The 16962-nt window shown below is 46.0% G+C and overlaps 1 protein-coding gene across 2 annotated transcripts in view; it reads right to left on the bottom strand.

The window, feature by feature from the left end:
- LOC123727355 (RNA-binding motif, single-stranded-interacting protein 3) overlaps positions 1-15724 on the bottom strand; it is a 220033-nt gene extending 204309 nt beyond the window's left edge. For both annotated transcript variants that reach the window (XM_045696412.1, XM_045696415.1), the window contains exon 1: positions 15587-15724. The gene's annotated coding sequence lies outside the window, so the exon portion shown is untranslated. The remainder of the gene's footprint in view (positions 1-15586) is intronic.
- Between the last annotated feature and the right edge of the window lie 1238 nt (positions 15725-16962).

The following is a 16962-nucleotide window of genomic DNA, read 5'->3' as shown; positions in this document are numbered from 1 at the left end:
CACACACACACACACACACACACACACACACACACACACACACACACACACACACACACACACACACCTCATCCTCCCATAGAGCCCCCAGTGTGGAGTTAGTGTACATGTTTAATTCACTCTCTATGGTAACAGAGCTGTATGTCTCTCCATCTCTCTACGGTAACAGAGCTGTATGTCTCTCCATCTCTCTACGGTAACAGAGCTGTATGTCTCTCCATCTCTCTATGGTAACAGAGCTGTATGTCTCTCCATCTCTCTATGGTAACAGAGCTGTATGTCTCTCCATCTCTCTACGGTAACAGAGCTGTATGTCTCTCCATCTCTCTATGGTAACAGAGCTGTATGTCTCTCCATCTCTCCATCTCTCTACGGTAACAGAGCTGTATGTCTCTCCATCTCTCTATGGTAACAGAGCTGTATGTCACTCCATCTCTCTATGGTAACAGAGCTGTATGTCTCTCCATCTCTCTATGGTAACAGAGCTGTATGTCTCTCCAGTCTCTATGGTAACAGAGCTGTATGTCTCTCCATCTCTCTATGGTAACAGAGCTGTATGTCTCTCCATCTCTCTATGGTAACAGAGCTGTATGTCTCTCCATCTCTCTATGGTAACAGAGCTGTATGTCTCTCCATCTCTCTACGGTAACAGAGCTGTATGTCTCTCCATCTCTCTACGGTAACAGAGCTGTATGTCTCTCCATCTCTCTACGGTAACAGAGCTGTATGTCTCTCCATCTCTCTACGGTAACAGAGCTGTATGTCTCTCCATCTCTCTACGGTAACAGAGCTGTATGTCTCTCCATCTCTCTACGGTAACAGAGCTGTATGTCTCTCCATCTCTCTACGGTAACAGAGCTGTATGTCTCTCCATCTCTCTACGGTAACAGAGCTGTATGTCTCTCCATCTCTCTACGGTAACAGAGCTGTATGTCTCTCCATCTCTCTATGGTAACAAAGCTGTATGTCTCTCCATCTCTCTACGGTAACAGAGCTGTATGTCTCTCCAGTCTCTATGTGACAAATAAAATGTCATTTGAATGTATTATTTGATTTATAAACCACTCCAGGGACAGACTCTACCAAACCTACATCTCTCTGTAACCAGGGACAGACTCTACCAAACCTACATCTCTCTATAACCAGGGACAGACTCTACCAAACCTACATCTCTCTATAACCAGGGACAGACTCTACCAAACCTACATCTCTCTGTAACCAGGGACAGACTCTACCAAACCTTCATCTCTCTATAACCAGGGGACAGACTCTACCAAACCTACATCTCTCTATAACCAGGGACAGACTCTACCAAACCTACATCTCTCTGTAACCAGGGACAGACTCTACCAAACCTTCATCTCTCTGTAACCTGGGACAGGCTCTACCAAATCTACATCTCTCTATAACCAGGGACAGACTCTACCAAACCTACATCTCTCTATAACCAGGGACAGACTCTACCAAACCTTCATCTCTCTATAACCAGGGACAGACTCTACCAAACCTTCATCTCTCTGTAACCAGGGACAGACTCTACCAAACCTACATCTCTCTGTAACCAGGGACAGACTCTACCAAACCTACATCTCTCTGTAACCAGGGACAGACTCTACCAAACCTACATCTCTCTGTAACCAGGGACAGACTCTCCCAAACCTATATTTCTCTATAACCAGGGACAGACTCTACCAAACCTACAACATCTCTACATCAAATAATTGTGATTACCTTTGTACCAAGGAAAGAAGCGAAGTCTCCTCCCTAAAAAACAGAAACTCTAGGCCAAGTCTTTCTGCTTATTTCACCCGTGTTTATCATTGTCAAAAATAAAATGTTTTTATTTTTTGCATGCAGTTTTTTTTCTCTCGATATGGCCAATTTTAACTTTGTGGCTGTGGAATCTAGTAGAAACAGATGATTATCTGCACACAGGCTTGAAAATCCCACTACCAGTTGAAGCACCACCTTCGCCCATTCCTGATTCGTCCAAATAATCAATGATGAAAATTTCAAAACCAGGAACTACTGCTGCTCGTAATCAAATAATTCTGTGTGAGCCTTGACAGATTCTCTCTGTTTCATCTGTCCATGAGAGATTATGTTCTGTTATCTCTGCTGGAGTGACCGGTGACACGAGCTTACCAGACGAGCTAAATTACTTCTATGCTCGCTTCGAGGTAAGTAACACTGAAGCGAGCATGAGAGCACCAGCTGTTCCGGATGACTGTGTGATCACGCTCTCCGCAGCCGATGTGAGTAAGACCTTTAATAAACAGTTCAACATTCACAAGGCCGCAGGGCTAGACGGATTACCAGGACGTGTACTCCGAGCATGAGCTGACCAACTGGCAAGTGTCTTCACTGACATGTTCAACCTCTCCCTGACTGAGTCTGTAATACCAACATGTTTCAAGCAGACCACCATAGTCCCTGTGCCCAAGAACACTAAGGTAACCTACCTAAATGACTACCGACCAGTAGCACTCACGTCTGTAGCCATGAAGTGCTTTGAAAGGCTGGTCATGGCTCACATCAACACCATTATCCCAGAAACCATAGACCCACTCCAATTTGCATACCGCCCCAACAGATCCACAGATGATGCAATCTCTATTGCACACCACACTGCCCTTTCCCACCTGGACAAAAGGAACACATATGTGAGAATGCTATTCATTGACTACAGCTCAGCGTTCAACACCATAGTGCCCTCGATGCTCATCACTAAGCTAAGGATCCTGGGACTAAACACCTCCCTCTGCAACTGAATCCTGGACTTCCTGATGGGCTGCCCTCAGATGATAAGGGTAGGTAACAACACATCCGCCACGCTGATCTTCAACACGGGGCCCCTCAGGTGTGCGTGCTTAGTCCCCTCCTGTACTCCCTGTTCACTCATGACTGCATGGCCAGGCACGACTCCAACACCTTCATTAAGTTTGCCGATGACACAACAGTGGTAGGCCTGATCACCGACAAAGATGAGACAGCCTATAGGGAGGTCAGAGACCTGGCCGTGTGGTGCCAGGACAACAACCTCTCCCTCACCGTGATCAAGACAAAGTCATGAAGAGGGCACGACAAAACCTTTTCCCCCCCAGGAGACTGAAAAGATTTGGCATGGGTCCCCAGATTCTCAAAACATTCTATAGCTGCACCAGAGAGCATCCTGACTGGTTGCATCACTGCCTGGTATTGCAACTGCTCGGCCTCTGACCGCAAGGCACTACAGAAGGTAGTGTGTACGGCCCGGTACATCACTGGGGCCATGCTTCCTGTCATCCAGGACCTCTATACCAGGCAGTGTCAGAGGAAGGCCCTAAAATTGTCAAGACTCCAGCCACCCTAGTCATAGACTGTTCTCTCTGCTACCGCACGGCAAGCGGTACCGGCGCACCAAGTCTAGGTCCAAGAGGCTTCTAAACAGCTTCTACCCCCAAGCCATAAGACTCCTGAACATCTAATCAAAGGGCTACCCAGACTCCTCTTTTACACTGCTGCTACTCTCTGTTTATTATCTATGCATAGTCACTTTAACTCTACCTACATGTATATATTACCTCAATTACCTCGACTAAGCGGTGCCCCGCACATTGACTCTGTACCTACACCCCTGTATATAGCTTCACTATTGTTATTTTACTGCTGCTTTTGAATTATTTGTTACTTTTATTTTAAATTTTTTTACTTAACACTTTTTTACTAAAAACTTCTTAAAGCATTGTTGGTTAGGGGCTTGTAAGTAAGTATTTCACTGTAAGGTCTACACCTGTTGTATTCGGCGCATGTGTCACGACCGTCAGATGAAGTAGACCAAGGTGCAGCGTGGTGAGCGTACATTTTCCATTTTATTGAATGTCGCCAGCAAAACCAATAAACAATACAAAACGACCGTGAAGCTTACAGGGCAAAATGCCACAAACAAAGTTAACTACCCACAAGGACAGGTGGGAAAAAGGGCTACCTAAGTATGGCTCCCAATCAGCGACAACGAAGTACAGCTGTCCCTGATTGAGAGCCACACCAGGCCAAAACAAAGAAAAACAAAACATAGAAAATAGAACATAGAATGCCCAAAACCCCAAAACACACATAAAAACACACCCTGCCACGCCCTGACCAAACTACAATAACATATAACCCCTTTTACTGGTCAGGACGTGACAGCATGTGACAAATAAGCAGATACATGATGTTGTGTTATCTCTGCTGGAGTGACCATTAATGCATTTAGATACATGATGTTGTGTTATCTCTGCTGGAGTGACCATTAAGGTATTTAGATACATGATGTTGTGTTATCTCTGCTGGAGTGACTATTAATGCATTTAGATACATGATGTTGTGTTATCTCTGCTGGAGTGACCATTAAGGTATTTAGATACATGATGTTGTGTTATCTCTGCTGGAGTGACCATTAATGCATTTAGATACATGATGTTCTGTTATCTCTGCTGGAGTGACCATTAATGCATTTAGATACATGATGTTGTGTTATCTCTGCTGGAGTGACCATTAATGCATTTAGATACATGATGTTGTGTTATCTCTGCTGGAGTGACCATTAATGCATTTAGATACATGATGTTGTGTTATCTCTGCTGGAGTGACCATTAATGCATTTAGATACATGATGTTGTGTTATCTCTGCTGGAGTGACTATTAATGCATTTAGATACATGATGTTGTGTCATCTCTGCTGGAAGTGACCATTCAGGTATTTGGATCACATTTCGCAGACTAATGTCATGTGAAGAGCTCATTGGAGGGGACGTGATGCCCACTTTAAATGTCCAATCGTTTTCTGCCCGTGTCACCGCTGTAATTTAAACATAAAGGTGTTTCTGATTAGACTAATACTCATTACCATAAATACCATTATGTCCTGCTGACCACATTAAGGGACTGGACTATAATAAGATAATGATTAGATGGGAATTACAACCTGCTTTTTAATTTTATTAGGTTGCATCCTGAATAGGCACCATATTCCCCACACTAGTCCCTACCCTAGCCCCTACCCCTACACTAGTCCCTACACTAGTCCCTACACTCATCCCCACACTAGTCCCTACTCTAGTCCCTACCTAGTCCCCACGCTATCCCCTACTCTAGTCCCTACACTAGTCCCTACCCTAGCCCCTACCCTATTCCCTACCCTAGCCCCTACCCTATTCCCTACACTAGTCCCTACGCTAGCCCCTACACTAGTCCCTACTCTAGTCCCTACTCTAGTCCCTACCTAGTCCCTACACTAGTCCCTACTCTAGTCCCTACTCTAGTCCCTACTCTAGTCCCTACACTAGTCCCCACATTAGTCCCTACATTAGTCCCCACACTCATCCCCACACTAGTCCCTACACTAGTCCCCACACTAGTCCCTACACTAGTCCCTACATTAGTGCCCACACTCATCCCCACACTAGTCCCTACTCTAGTCCCTACTCTAGTCCCTACACTAGTCCCCACACTAGTCCCCACACTAGTCCCTACATTAGTCCCCACACTAGTCCCCACTCTATTCCCTACACTAGTCCCTACACTGGTCCCTACACTAGTCCTTCTCTTTACTCTAGTCCCTACTCTAGTCCATACACTAGTCCCTACTCTAGTCCCTACACTAGTCCCTACTCTAGTCCCTACTCTAGTCCCTACACTAGTCCCTACACTAGTCCCTACACTAGTCCCTACTCTAGTCCCTACTCTAGTCCCTACACTAGTCCCTACACTAGTCCCTACCCTAGTCCCTTTAGTAGTCCCGACTCTAGTCCCTACACTAGTCCCTACTCTAGTCCCTACACTAGTCCCAACTCTAGTCCCTACTCTAGTCCCTACTGTAGTCCCTACTGTAGTCCCTACACTAGTCCCTACTCTAGTCCCTACACTCATCCCTACACTAGTCCCTACATTAGTCCCCACACTAGTCCCTACTCTATTCCCTACACTAGTCCCTACACTATTCCCAACACTAGTCCCTACACTAGTCCCTACTCTAGTCTTTACTCTAGTCCCTACACTAGTCCCTACTCTAGTCCCTACTCTAGTCCTTACACTACTCCAAAAACATCATCCAATCAGATCATTTATAGTGTTACTAGTGTTCAATCATCCAATTTACACACCCATCATCCGTCATCATCAGACTAACCACTGGTAGTTAAACACTGAGACCATCAGACTAACCACTGGTAGTTAAACACTGAGACCATCATCAGACTAACCACTGGTAGTTAAACACTGAGACCATCATCAGACTAACCACTGGTAGTTAAACACTGAGACCATCAGACTAACCACTGGTAGTTAAACACTGAGACATCATCAGACTAACCACTGGTAGTTAAAGACTGAGACCATCATCAGACTAACCACTGGTAGTTAAACACTGAGACCATCAGACTAACCACTGGTAGTTAAACACTGAGACATCATCAGACTAACCACTGGTAGTTAAACACTGAGACCATCATCAGACTAACCACTGGTAGTTAAACACTGAGACCATCAGACTAACCACTGGTAGTTAAACACTGAGACCATCATCAGACTAACCACTGGTAGTTAAACACTGAGACCATCATCAGACTAACCACTGGTAGTTAAACACTGAGACCATCACCAGACTAACCACTGGTAGTTAAACACTGAGACCATCAGACTAACCACTGGTAGTTAAACACTGAGACCATCAGACTAACCACTGGTAGTTAAAACACTGAGACCATCATCAGACTAACCACTGGTAGTTAAACACTGAGACCATCATCAGACTAACCACTGGTAGTTAAACACTGAGACCATCATCAGACTAACCACTGGTAGTTAAACACTGAGACCATCATCAGACTAACCACTGGTAGTTAAACACTGAGACCATCATCAGACTAACCACTGGTAGTTAAACACTGAGACCATCATCAGACTAACCACTGGTAGTTAAACACTGAGACCATCAGACTAACCACTGGTAGTTAAACACTGAGACCATCAGACTAACCACTGGTAGTTAAACACTGAGACCATCATCAGACTAACCACTGGTAGTTAAACACTGAGACCATCATCAGACTAACCACTGGTAGTTAAACACTGAGACCATCATCAGACTAACCACTGGTAGTTAAACACTGAGACTATCAGACTAACCACTGGTAGTTAAACACTGAGACCATCAGACTAACCACTGGTAGTTAAACACTGAGACCATCATCAGACTAACCACTGGTAGTTAAACACTGAGACCATCATCAGACTAACCACTGGTAGTTAAACACTGAGACATCATCAGACTAACCACTGGTAGTTAAACACTGAGACCATCAGACTAACCACTGGTAGTTAAACACTGAGACCATCACCAGACTAACCACTGGTAGTTAAACACTGAGACTATCAGACTAACCCATACCAGTTAAACACTGAGACCATCAGACTAACCACTGGTAGTTAAACACTGAGACCATCATCAGACTAACCACTGGTAGTTAAACACTGAGACCATCATCAGACTAACCACTGGTAGTTAAACACTGAGACCATCATCAGACTAACCACTGGTAGTTAAACACTGAGACCATCATCAGACTAACCACTGGTAGTTAAACACTGAGACATCAGACTAACCACTGGTAGTTAAACACTGAGACCATCATCAGACTAACCACTGGTAGTTAAACACTGAGACCATCATCAGACTAACCACTGGTAGTTAAACACTGAGACTATCAGACTAACCACTGGTAGTTAAACACTGAGACCATCAGACTAACCACTGGTAGTTAAACACTGAGACCATCATCAGACTAACCACTGGTAGTTAAACACTGAGACCATCAGACTAACCACTGGTAGTTAAACACTGAGACCATCACCAGACTAACCACTGGTAGTTAAACACTGAGACCATCAGACTAACCACTGGTAGTTAAACACTGAGACCATCAGACTAACCACTGGTAGTTAAACACTGAGACCATCATCAGACTAACCACTGGTAGTTAAACACTGAGACCATCATCAGACTAACCACTGGTAGTTAAACACTGAGACCATCATCAGACTAACCACTGGTAGTTAAACACTGAGACCATCATCAGACTAACCACTGGTAGTTAAACACTGAGACATCAGACTAACCACTGGTAGTTAAACACTGAGACCATCATCAGACTAACCACTGGTAGTTAAACACTGAGACCATCATCAGACTAACCACTGGTAGTTAAACACTGAGACTATCAGACTAACCACTGGTAGTTAAACACTGAGACCATCAGACTAACCACTGGTAGTTAAACACTGAGACCATCATCAGACTAACCACTGGTAGTTAAACACTGAGACCATCATCAGACTAACCACTGGTAGTTAAACACTGAGACATCATCAGACTAACCACTGGTAGTTAAACACTGAGACCATCATCAGACTAACCACTGGTAGTTAAACACTGAGACCATCATCAGAAATGTGTGTGTGTGTGTGTGTGTGTGTGTGTGTGTGTGTGTGTGTGTGTGTGTGTGTGTGTGTGTGTGTGTGTGTGTGTGTACATAGAATGTTGTTGAAATAGTGCTATTGTAAATCTTTGATGGTTGCTGCTCTGATTAACAGAAAATGGACCGTAGCAGAGTGTAAGCTGCTCTGCAACACACACACACACACACACACACACACACACACACACACACACACACACACACACACACACACACACACACACACACACACACACACACACACACACACACACACCAATATGAAATCACACCCTTCTCTATATAGCCAGGACCCCAGCTTTGTTTAATGGCAGAAAGCTCTGTACTTTACAGACTGTATTGTCCCCCATGGGGAAGGCTTATTGCAGTGTCATGTACACGTTTAAAGAGGCATTTTAAATACAAAATAAATTGACAACACAACTTTAATAACAGTTACAAACCAATAAAAAGAGACTAGCCTGCTGGCCTCACTGGGTCGATAGGAACATTAGGCCGAGCTGTTTAGGAGGGGATATCACCTGGCACAAATGATTGTCCAGATGTATTTTTCCTGCCAAGGGTTGTTCTATACCTGCACCCATAGGGGAGTAGTTCAAAGTCCGGTACAGGCGGTGTGTTGGAGAGGGGCCTGACCTTTAAAGATCTCATCCAGGCCTGTCTGTTTCACCCCAAGTACCTTGCTGAGGGCCCTGACCTTAAAGATCTCTCATCCAGGCCTGTCTGTTTCACTCCAAGTACCTTGCTGAGGGCCCTGACCTTTAAAGATCTCATCCAGGCCTGTCTGTTTCACTCCAAGTACCTTGCAGAGGGCACTGACCATTAAAGATCTCATCCAGGCCTGTCTGTTTCACTCCAAGTACCTTGCAGAGGGCCCTGACCTTAAAGATCTCATCCAGGCCTGTCTGTTTCACACCAAGTACCTTGCTGAGGGCCCTGACCTTAAAGATCTCATCCAGGCCTGTCTGTTTCACTCCAAGTACCTTGCTGAGGGGCCTGACCTTTAAAGATCTCATCCAGGCCTGTCTGTTTCACTCCAAGTACCTTGCAGAGGGCACTGACCATTAAAGATCTCATCCAGGCCTGTCTGTTTCACTCCAAGTACCTTGCTGAGGGCCCTGACCTTAAAGATCTCATCCAGGCCTGTCTGTTTCACTCCAAGTACCTTGCAGAGGGCCCTGACCATTAAAGATCTCATCCAGGCCTGTCTGTTTCCACTCCAAGTACCTTGCTGAGGGCCCTGACCTTAAAGATCTCATCCAGGCCTGTCTGTTTCACTCCAAGTACCTTGCAGAGGGCACTGACCATTAAAGATCTCATCCAGGCCTGTCTGTTTCACTCCAAGTACCTTGCTGAGGGCCCTGACCTTAAAGATCTCATCCAGGCCTGTCTGTTTCACTCCAAGTACCTTGCTGAGGGCCCTGACCTTAAAGATCTCATCCAGGCCTGTCTGTTTGACTCCAAGTACCTTGCTGAGGGCCCTGACCTTAAAGATCTCATCCAGGCCTGTCTGTTTCACTCCAAGTACCTTGGGGAGGGCACTGACCTTAAAGATCTCATCCAGGCCTGTCTGTTTCACTCCAAGTACCTTGCTGAGGGCCCTGACCTTAAAGATCTCATCCAGGCCTGTCTGTTTGACTCCAAGTACCTTGCTTGCTGTGGTGATAATCCTTCTCAGCATATTTCTCTGGCTGACAGTGGCATTGCCAAACCAACAAACAATACAAAAAGTTCAAAACTCTCAATGAAAGATTTGTAAAACAGAGTCAGTATAGTCCAGTCAACATTAAAATGATCCCAGCTTGTTGAGGAAGTACAGTCTCTTTTTTTGTAGATCAGGTCTGTACATTTATTCCACTGAAGCTTATTGTCCAAGAGGACACCCAGGTAATCTGTATTCCTCCACCACCTGTTCTGACCTCTGGTAGATGTCTGCCGAGGTCAGTGTTGCTCGCTTCCTGAAGTCTACCCACATCTCTTTGGTCTCGTTGGTTCTGAGGACTACGTGTGATTGGTCACACCACTCTACCAAGTCATTTAGGACCGAGCCATGTTGTTCCCTCATCATGCAACAGGCTGATCAAGGCAGCGTCGTCAGAGAACTTAACGAGGCGTCTGTCAGGATGGAAACTAGTACAACTATTAATGAACGAGATGTACAGGAGTGGGGACAAAGCACATCCCTGACAGACACCTCTCTGCTGTTGAAGGGACCAAACACCTGGTAGGAGTCCCAAATGGCACCCTATTCCCTACATAGTGCACTACTATAGACAAGGACCCAATGGCACCCTATTCCCTATATAGTGCACTACTATAGACAAGGACCCAATGGCACCCTATTCCCTATATAGTGCACTACTTTAGACCAGGACCAAATGGTACCCTAGGAGGAGGACTGACACCACTATATATATACACACACATCAGCAGAGAGGAGGACTGACACCACTGTATATATACACACACATCAGCAGAGAGGAGGACTGACACCACTGTATATATACACACACATCAGCAGAAAGGAGGACTGACACCACTGTATATATACACACACATCAGCGAGAGAGGAGGACTGACACCACTGTATATATACACACACATCAGCAGAGAGGAGGACTGACACCACTGTATATATACACACACATCAGCAGAGAGGAGGACTGACACCACTGTATATATACACACATCAGCAGAGAGGAGGACTGACACCACTGTATATATACACACATCAGCAGAGAGGAGGACTGACACCACTGTATATATACACACACATCAGCAGAGAGGAGGACTGACACCACTGTATATATACACACACATCAGCAGAGAGGAGGACTGACACCACTGTATATATACACACACATCAGCAGAGAGGAGGACTGACACCACTGTATATACACACATCAGCAGAGAGGAGGACTGACACCACTGTATATATACACACACATCAGCAGAGAGGAGGACTGACACCACTGTATATATACACACACATCAGCAGAGAGGAGGACTGACACCACTGTATATATACACACACATCAGCAGAGAGAGGAGGACTGACACCACTGTATATATACACACATCAGCAGAGAGGAGGACTGACACCACTGTATATATACACACATCAGCAGGGAGGAGGACTGACACCACTGTATATATACACACACATCAGCAGAGAGGAGGACTGATACCACTGTATATATACACACACATCAGCAGAGAGGAGGACTGACACCACTGTATATATACACACACATCAGCAGGGGAGGAGGACTGACACCACTGTATCCACAGAGCTGTCATCAGGTAAAACACTGACAGTCAGATTAGAGAACAACTGTAAGGGTGGGGACAGAAAGACATCCTGGAAGAGAGAGGCTCAATGCTCTTTAACTGAGCCTGGAGATGGACTAAGAGAACCAGCTGTAGGGACAGAGAGGGACTAGTATGGACTAAGAGAACCAGCTGTAGGGACAGAGAGGGACTAGTATGGACTAAGAGAACCAGCTGTAGGGACAGAGAGGGACTAGTATGGACTAAGAGAACCAGCTGTAGGGACAGAGATGGACTAGTATGGACTAAGAGAACCAGCTGTAGGGACAGAGAGGGACTAGTATGGACTAAGAGAACCAGCTGTAGGGGACAGAGAGGGACTAGTATGGACTAAGAGAACCAGCTGTAGGGACAGAGAGGGACTAGTATGGACTAAGAGAACCAGCTGTAGGGACAGAGAGGGACTAGTATGGACTAAGAGAACCAGCTGTAGGGACAGAGAGGGACTAGTATGGACTAAGAGAACCAGCTGTAGGGACAGAGAGGGACTAGTATGGACTAAGAGAACCAGCTGTAGGGACAGAGAGGGACTAGTATGGACTAAGAGAACCAGCTGTAGGGACAGAGAGGGACTAGTATGGACTAAGAGAACCAGCTGTAGGGACAGAGAGGGACTAGTATGGACTAAGAGACTGAACCAGCTGTAGGAACAAGAGAGGGACTAGTATGGACTAAGAGAACCAGCTGTAGGGACAGAGAGGGACTAGTATGGACTAAGAGAACCAGCTGTAGGGACAGAGAGGGACTAGTATGGACTAAGAGAACCAGCTGTAGGGACAGAGAGGGACTAGTATGGACTAAGAGAACCAGCTGTAGGGACAGAGAGGGACTAGTATGGACTAAGATAACCAGCTGTAGGGACAGAGAGGGACTAGTATGGACTAAGATAACCAGCTGTAGGGACAGAGAGGGACTAGTATGGACTAAGAGAACCAGCTGTAGGGACAGAGAGGGACTAGTATGGACTAAGAGAACCAGCTGTAGGGACAGAGAGGGACTAGTATGGACTAAGATAACCAGCTGTAGGGACAGAGAGGGGACTAGTATGGACTAAGAGAACCAGCTGTAGGGACAGAGAGGACTAGTATGGACTAAGAGAACCAGCTGTAGGGACAGAGAGGGACTAGTATGGACTAAGAGACTGAACCAGCTGTAGGAACAGAGAGGGACTAGTATGGACTAAGAGACTGAACCAGCTGTAGGGACAGAGAGGGACTAGTATGGACTAAGAGACTGAACCAGCTGAGGTGGAGGAGAGCCAGCAGAGACACAGTCTGTACTGTAGAGACACCATACAATAGTCTGTACTGTAGAGACGCCATACAATAGTCTGTACTGTAGAGACGCCATACAATACTCTGTACTGTAGAGACGCCATACAATAGTCTGTACTGTAGAGACGCCATACAATACTCTGTACTGTATCGTCCAAAATAATGTTTGCGATATGTACAGTTGAAGTCGGAAGTTTACAAACACTTAGTCATTAAAACTTGTTTTTCAACCACTCCACAAATTTCTTGTTACCAAACTATAGTTTTGGCAAGTCGGTTAGGACATCTACTTTGTCCATGACACAAGTAATTTTACAACAATTGTTTAAAGACAGGTTATTTCACTTATAATTCACTGTATCACAATTCCAGTTGGTCAGAAGTTTACATACACTAAGTTAACTGTGCCTTTAAACAGCTTGGAAAATTCCAGAAAATTATATCATGGCTTTAGAAGCTTCTGATAGGCTAATTGACATCAGTTGAGTCAATTAGAGGTGTACCTGTGGATGTATTTCAAGGCCTACCTTCAAACTCAGCGCTTCTTTGCTTGACATCATGGGAAAATCAAAAGAAAACAGCCATGACCTCAGACAAAAAAATGGTAGACCTCCACAAGTCTGGTTCATCCTTGGGAGCAATTTCCAAATGCCTGAAGGTACCACGTTCATCTGTACAAACAATTGTACGCAAGTATAAACACCATGGGACCACGCAGCCGTCATACCACTCAAGAAGGAGATGCGTTCTGTCTGCTAGAGATGAACGTGCTTTGGTGCGAAAAGTGCAAATCAATCCCAGAACAACAGCAAGGACCTTGTGAAGATGCTGGAGGAAACAGGTACAAAAGTCCTATATCGACATAACCTGAAAGGCCGCTCAGCAAGGAAGAAGCCACTGCTCCAAAACCGCCATAAAAAAATACATACTACGGTTTGCAACTACACATGGGGACAAAGATCGTACTTTTTGGAGAAATGTCCTCTGGTCTAATGAAACAAAAAATAGAACTGTTTGGCCATAATGACCATCGTTATGTTTGGAGGAAAAACGGGAGGCTTGCAAGCCGAAGAACACCATCCCAACCGTGAAACACAGGGGTGGCAGCATCATGTTGTGGCGGTGCTTTGCTGCAGGAGGGACTGGTGCACTTTACAAAATAAATGGCATCATAAGGACGGAAAATTATGTGGATATATTGAAGCAACATCTCAAGACATCAGTCAGGAAGTTAAAGCTTTGTCGCAAATGGGTCTTCCAAATGAACAATGACCCCAAGCATACTTCCAAAGTTGTTGCAAAATGGCTTAAGGACAACAAAATTGGAGTAGCCATCACAAAGCCCTGACCTCAATCCTATAGATATTTTGTGGGCAGAACTGAAAAAGCGTGTGCGAGCAAGGAGGCCTACAAACCTGACTCCAGTTACACCAGCTCTGTCAGGAGGAATGGGTCAAAATTCACCCAATTTATTGTGGGAAGCTTGTGGAAGGCTACCCGAAATGTTTGACTCAAGATAAACAATTATACTAATTGAGTGTATGTAAACTTCTGACCCACTGGGAATGTGGTGAAAGAAATAAAAGCTGAAATAAATCATTCTCTCTACTATTATTCTGACATTTCATATTCTTAAAATAAAGTGGTGATCCTAACTGTCCTAAAACAGGAAACTTTTACTAGGATTAAATGTTAGGAATTGTGAAAAACTGAGATTAAATGTATTTGGCTAAGGTGTATGTAAACTTCCGACTTCAACTGTAAGTATCGATTTTTTCCCCCGTCAATATTAGACTTGTAGGACAGAGTAAACAGCAGAGAGACACAGCCTGGAGAAGGTCAGGGTGGTCTGGGCTAAGACAGAGGATAGACTCAGTACCATACCTAAGCCTGGAGAAGGTCGGGGTAGTCTGGGCTATGACAGAGGTGGGACACCCTACCTTAGTCTGGAGGTAACGTTAGAAGGACTAGTATGGGGGTAAGACAGAGGAGAGACCCTGAACCATCCTTCCTTTAGATAGAGGAGACACCCTGAACCATCCTTCCTTAGATAGAGGAGACACCCTGAACCATCCTTCCTTAGATAGAGGAGACACCCTGAACCATCCTTCCCTTTAGATAGAGGGGAGACACCCCTGAACCATCCTTCCTTAGATAGAGGAGACACCCTGAACCATCCTTCCTTAGATAGAGGAGACACCCTGAACCATCCTTCCTTAGATAGAGGAGACACCCCTGGACCATCTTACCTTAGATAGAGAGACACCCTGAACTATCCTTCCTTTAGATAGAGGAGACACCCTGAACCATCCTTCCTTTAGATAGAGGAGACACCCTGAACCATCCTTCCTTTAGATAGAGGAGACACCCTGAACCATCCTTCCCTTAGATAGAGGAGACACCCTGAACCATCCTTCCTTTAGATAGAGGAGACACCCTGAACCATCCTTCCTTAGATAGAGGAGACACCCTGGACCATCTTACCTTAGTCTGGAGGTAGTGGGGTAATAGTAGATGTATTGGGGGTACATCTGTTGCTGTTCCAAGCGTTTACCCATGTAGCAGGAATCCTTCTGGCCGTAGCAGGAGACAGAGTCTCTCTGGCTGAGTTCCAGTAACACAGTGACTCTCTTGGCCTGGACCCCTGGTTCCTATCTCCTGGGTGGGCGGAGGCAAGATCCTCTTCTCAAAACAGAGAGATGTGTGAGAGAGAGAGAGAGGGATGGACAGAGAGAGGGGATGGATGGGACCTCTAGCTGTTCTTCTGTCTGTCTGCTCAGTGGGAGTCCCAGAATCCCACTCTCTCCTAGCTGGGAGGAGGAGAGAAGAGGAGGAGAGGAGCTGAGGGAAGGAAGGGAGGGAGAAGAGGAGAGGAGAGGAGCGAGGAAGGAAGGAGGGAGAAGAGGAGGAGAGGAGCGAGGGAAGGAAGGAGAAGAGGAGGAGGAGAGGAGCGAGGGAAGGAGGGAAGGAGAAGAGGAGGAGGAGAGGAGCGAGGGAAGGAAGGAAGGAGAAGAGGAGGAGGAGAGGAGCGAGGGAAGGAAGGAAGGAGAAGAGGAGGAGGAGAGGAGCGAGGGAAGGAAGGAGAAGAGGAGGAGGAGAGGAGCGAGAGAAGGAAGGAGAAGAGGAGGAGGGAGGAGCGAGGGAAGGAAGGAGAAGAGGAGGAGGAAAACAAGGCTGGGATAGTAGGAGGGGATCCAGGAAGAGGAGGAATAGGAGAGAAATAAAGAAGGGAGTGAGAGGAGGAGAGAGGAGGAGGGAGGAGGAGGAGGGGAGAGGAGAGGAGAGGAGAGGAGAGGAGAGGAGAGGAGAGAGAGGAGAGGAGAGGAGAGGAGAGGAGAGGAGAGGAGGGAGAGGAGAGGAGAGGAGAGGAGAGGAGAGGAGAGGAGAGGAGATGGGGGGGTGTTTGTAGCTTGAAATACTCTAAAAGCTGCTCTCTCTCTTTCGCTTTCTCTCTCATGCCCTGACTTCACTTCTGTTCTCTCCTCTGTCTCTCGCTTTCACCGATGCGTGTACAGTGTCAGATCCGACTGGAGTCTTGCTGTTATCCTGGCCAGACACTTCGCTCCCGGAGGACAGACAGACACACAGCGGGCGATACAGACGGACGTCGAAGCTGGGCCGGAGAGAAAGAGAGGGAGAGATAGGAGGGTGGTCTGGAACAGAAACGCTGTCTGCCGGGTCACCTCCAGTGAAAAAACGCGAGCAGGATCAGAGAAGGAATCTACTAGAAACTCCGGTCCAAGGCGTGGAAAAGGAAACCTAGAGATATCCACACAGAGAAAGATGACAATCCCTTCAGGCGCTGCAGCTCCTCTTCCCCTCTGTTCTCTCTCTCTCCACTCAGCACTTCCCCTGATGTC

The sequence above is a fragment of the Salmo salar genome, chromosome ssa02 (genome assembly GCF_905237065.1).
Source record: "Salmo salar chromosome ssa02, Ssal_v3.1, whole genome shotgun sequence".
Classification (NCBI taxonomy): domain Eukaryota; kingdom Metazoa; phylum Chordata; class Actinopteri; order Salmoniformes; family Salmonidae; genus Salmo; species Salmo salar.
This window is presented reverse-complemented; position numbering and strand designations above follow the sequence as displayed.